Genomic DNA, 5,742 nt, shown 5'->3' with positions numbered 1-5,742 from the left:
CATGCTAATTCATCTATACGCACGTTATCAATCGACCACCACGACTTGATGTCGATCGACCACTAGATCGACGTCCAAACTGACCACGTCTTGAGACTATCATAAATTAGTCTTGAATGGTAAAACTAAAAAACCAACTTGGACAATAATGAGATAAGTATACAAATATAAATAGGTCACTTTTATCTAATAATTATGCAAGTTTGAAAACAAAATGTGGACATTAAAAATGATAGTCAAACCTGATGTTATGCCAGAATCTTGAAAGCGATCCATCATTCTTCAAGTGAAACTATCTATCCACCTATATAGAAACACAAATGTAAATATAAATGGTTAATTTAAGTGTGTTGAATCTCTACAAAGTAATTATTTCGATAGACATTTGAAATTATTAGATTTTGACGCCGAAAATACAAAGAAAACATATATTCAATACAAATGTATAATAGCCAATTTGGAAAACAAAAACATAGGTTTATATATAAAAAAGACAAAAACAAGTTCATAGTGCATAATGTATTAAAAATCATGTTCGATCATCATCATCATCATCATCATCATCAGATTGTTCATTTTCTTCATCATCTGTCAATTCATCATCGTCATCCTCCTCGTTCTCACCCTCTGATATGGGTTGTAACATATCAGATATGTTAACAACAAGTTGTATGCCTTGTGGGTCAAACAAATGAGGAATTTCTTCCGTAACATTGACCCCTGTTAAGGATTGAATTTCCTCCATTTGTCATGCAAATCTATCTTTTTCTAGCCAAGTTGCCTCAACCATTCTCCTAGCTTTTGTCTTAGACACAGCCAACCAATCAACCTTATCTTTTTTTGTGCTTGGGTAGTCAATGTAGTTCACTTGAATAGCTTGTTGAGCCAACACAAATGGATCATATTTTGGATAAATCCTTTTATGATTGATATCCACCAACTTATATATAGGATGAACCTTAGTGCCATTTATTGGGTCAAACCATGTATGCTCAAAAAGAATGACATGATTCCATCTACTACCATGATACTCAAGTTGGACTATATCTTTGAGTAAACCATAGAAATCAATAGATGAATCATAAGCATTGGTCCCTTGTACACAAACACCACTATTCATGCTGGCCTTCTACATGCCATGTGCGACAGTATGAAAGTTATAACCATAAATAAAATATCTCGGCAATGTTGTTTCCTTCTTAGATGGACCCTAAGCCAAGCTCTGCAAGAGAGGATTTGTAACTTGATTGATCTCATTTGCAACCTACATTCCAAAAAATAATCTTGAAATTTTTCACTAATTTATTATGTAGTTTCAACATATTCGTATCATTACTTACAAAACTTTCAAACCACTTTGCAAAATGCTTGTCAATCACCTTATTGATGGCATCAGCTGGGTTACCTTGCAGATAGTTGACAAATATCCTATGAATATGCATTGTATTAATAGTTACATATTAACACGTTGTATGGTTATACATTTTAATAATTGACAATAGCTTACTTATAATATGGTTGTGCATCGGGGCAATTTCACAATATGTACGTATGTGCTACATGTAGCTCATTGTCCGATAGCCACCTAATCTTTGGATGACCCTGAGCTCTACCAATGTAATTGAATATGGAGAAAGGTGGGAAATGTCATTACTCACACCCTCATCATTTCACCGCAATCTCCTCCTCCTACATGATATGTGAGGTTCAAAGTAATGCTCTGCAAAAAATGTTGATTTCCTGAGCAATATATGCTTGACAGATTGAGCCCTCAACATGTGCTTTATTCTTTAAAGTTTTCTTTAGTTCTTGAAGAACCTACAGATATAAGAATGACTAAACATTATATAAACTAAGCCTCAAAAAATATATTGTAACATTGTAAATCAGATTATAGCTTGTATTACCTCTCAAAAGTATACATCCATCTATATTGAACAGGGCCTCCAATTCTAGCCTCATAAGGCAAATAAACAACAAGATGCTCCATAGAATCAAAAAGACCAGTGGAAAAATCTTTTCCAAATTACATAAAATAACTGAAACCTTTTCTTCTAAATCAATAAGTTTGTCAATGTCAAGCACAGCAGAACATATAGTCTGGAATAATAAGCTTAGTTATGTCAATGGATTTCAAATGAATGATGGCAGCAATTCCCTAAAAGCAATTGGAATGAGCCTTTGCATAAACACATGGCAGTTGTGGCTTTTCAAGCCAGTCATTTTTAATTTATTCATATCAACATACCTTCCAAGATTAGAAACATAACCATCTGAAATCTTTAATTGGCGAATCCACTCACAAATAACCTTCCTCTGTGCTTTGGTTAAAGTGTGCAGTGCTTTTGGAATAGAACGACATGTACTATTTGAAGGAACTTCTATCTCCTTACGGTCACAAAGAACTCCAACATCTTTTCTTACGTTAATGTTATCCTTGCTCTTCCCTTTCACATCCATCACAGTGTAAAACACATTATCAAAAATATTTTTTTCAATTTGCATCACATCGAGAGTGTGTCAGATCAAATTAGTTTTCCAATAGGGTAAATCCCAAAAAATGCTTTTTTTGTCAATTTATGATCTATTCCATACCCTGGGGGAGTGTTAATTGGATCTTCCACTGCTATTGGGAACATTATAACCCGATTAAGAATTTCATCCCCCGATAGTCTTGGTGGTGGACCATTTTTCCCCACACGACCTTGAATGAAAGACCTTTAGTCCTTACGTTACGAATGAGTTCGTGGTAAGAACTTTCGATGACAATCAAAATAGCTTGCCTTCCTACCATGTTGTAGATGAAAAGCATTAGCGTTCTCCATACATACTGGACATCCTAAAACCTCGGCAATACTCCACCTAGATAGCATCCCATACGCAGAAAAATCATTAATTGTCCACAAAAGTGCAACCCTCATGAGAAAATATTCAGTTTTAGAAATATCATAAGTCATTCCACCAGAATCTCATAAATTATTCAGCTCATCAATCAAAGTTGTAGAAAAACATCTATGTTTTTCTTTTGGTTCTTAGGCCCGGGACAAATTAGTGATAAGAACATATAAGGTCTTTTCATGCACATGCCTAGTGGAAGATTATAAGGAGTCACAACCACTGGCCAAGATGAGTAAGTCCTCCCAAATTGTCCATGCGGCACAAAGGCATCAGCACATAAACCCAAATGGATATTACGAGGTTCCTCGGCAAAATGAAGATAAGTTCTATTAAAATGTTTCCATGCCTCTGCATCAGATGGATGTTGCATTACTCCCTCGTTTCTTTCATGAGTAGCATGCCAAGTCATATGCGTTGCTGTAGCATTAGAAGCATACAACCTCTGTAATCTTGGAATTAATGGTAAGTATCTCAATATTGCTTCTGCAATCCTTTTATGAGTGTGATTATTAGGTACCCTATGTTGACCCTTGATCAGTTTATACCTCGGCTCATCACAAAACTTGCAAGAGATTTCCGTAGCATCATGTTTCCAATACAACATGCAACCATTTTTTCAAGCATCTATTTTAACCATGGGCAACCCCAGTTCATTCATAGTTTTTCTATGATGGTAATAATCAGTTGGCATTGTATTATCTAGAGGAAGAACTTCTTCAATTGCGGTAATCATGGAATTGAAATCAACCTCAGACATGTTAGCATCGTATTTGATAGATAACATCCTAACAACAAAAGACAACTAGGAGTGATTCTCACATCCTTCATATAGGGGTTGGTCAGCAATCTTTAACACATTAAAAAATCGATCAGTTAATTGACTTCTTTCATCAATTTGAAAACCAAAAATTAGCTCATATAACGGTGGTTGCACACTTGGACCAGCTTCATCATTACAGTGAGATGGGTCCCATGTCAAAACACGAGAACGCAAACAATCATACACCATTCTTTCATCCCAAGTCATCTGCTCATAGTCACCCCAATTCGTCACATGTTCTACACTTTGGTCACAATTCTCATTTAGCTCCTCATTGATTGGGAACAATTCTTCCCCATGACAAGTCCATTTTCAATAACATTGTTTAAACCCACGGCGATAAAAATGCAAAACTACTTCATCTGGAGCTAAAAATCATGTATTTTTGCACTTGAAACAAGGACACCTAATATTCTCTCCATTTTTGTAAGAGTGATCTTGACTAAATGCAAATTGGATGAATTCATCCACCCCAACAATAAATTCATCAGTCAATCCTTTTTATCCAGGCAGATTTCTATTATACATCCACTTTCTTGACAACATTTTTGGACCTATGTACAAATTTAAAGATGATCATTGTTTTGCATTAAATATTTATGAAAGTAATTGGTTTGGTAACATAGATATGCATGGTTTATTTCATATGTTCCCACGTTCACTTCTTCAGACTATTATTATTATTATTATTATTAACATATAGATGATGACTTGGAAGGATACACAAAAGCTACAGATTAGGCAAGAGAAAATATTTTCTCTAATTTCCATCTGTTTTCAACTTGTTGATCATTTAATGAGCTACCATCAACTATAATTCTGAACTAACCCTTTGGTGATTGATCCCATAGCAGGGTTTCAGTTTTGATAAATGTATTTTGGTGTAGGTATCTTAATGTAGATCAATGAATATTTTCTATGATTAAGCTAAAAATAGGAACCCACGAGTTTGAGTAGCCTACCTTGGGAAACAGGACAAAACAGAAGTTTCTTATTATTCTCATCTCTCTCTGCAAGTAAATTTGGCATGTCCATGAATCAGTAATTAACTGCACCCTTTGGAATTGGGATATTTACATAATCCACAAGATAAATAATATTCTTTAAAGCTCATTAGAGAATTGAATTGAATTTAATGTTGTTAGCATCTTGATGGTGACTCTAATATCACTAAGCAAATCTAAACTAATTATAATCTTTTATAATTTTTTTAATAAATTAAAATAGTAGCCTACAATTTCCGAGTAAGATGAAATTAGAACCTTGAGAGTTTATCCTAGAAGAGGATAAACTACCATTCCCATATTAAGAGTGTGTTGTAATTTTTGGACAACCTTTTGGCAAACTTTTTTTTAATTTTTGTAAAAAAAAAAATCAATTAGTTAATTTCTTTTTTGGAAAAATTATTTATTTATTTATTTATGTATTTATTTATTTTTCAATATGGTTGACCAGAATGAATATGGCCAAAGTTGCCAAATAAGGCTTGGGACAAGAAATGGAAAGAAGGCATATGGCTAATGAATACTAAATATGGTAGAACAGTAATGAAAAGTAAATAAGTCCAAAACTGCTTCCCAATGATATTTAAAGCTAGAAAACTAAATAGCACAGTTAAAAGGTGAAATGCATGACATGAGAGTACTAAAAATATCAATTCTAATGGCCAAAGTGCTCATTTACAACAAAACCCAGTTTGTGAAAACCAGTGGAAGTCGGTGCGTATATCTAAATCAAATGAATCATTCTCTGCATATGTCTAAATCAAATGAAACATCATAACCAAAGAAGCTTCATTCTCTAAGTACTTGACACGTGGACTTTCTGTTCCTTTATTTGATTTCTATGTGGACAGAGTTTCTTGCATGCATTCATTATGTACATGTGCTATCCATATAAAATTTAGGGTAAACCATTTAAATAGAGTCTTACTTTTATGTTTGTATTTCAGTCACAAAGCTTTAAAATATTAGTCCTTCAGATATCAATTACTAATGTTCAAAATGCATCATTTTAGCTTCAAC

The sequence above is a fragment of the Dioscorea cayenensis genome, chromosome 4 (genome assembly GCF_009730915.1).
Source record: "Dioscorea cayenensis subsp. rotundata cultivar TDr96_F1 chromosome 4, TDr96_F1_v2_PseudoChromosome.rev07_lg8_w22 25.fasta, whole genome shotgun sequence".
NCBI classification, from domain to species: domain Eukaryota; kingdom Viridiplantae; phylum Streptophyta; class Magnoliopsida; order Dioscoreales; family Dioscoreaceae; genus Dioscorea; species Dioscorea cayenensis.
Note: the sequence above shows the minus strand (reverse complement) of the source record.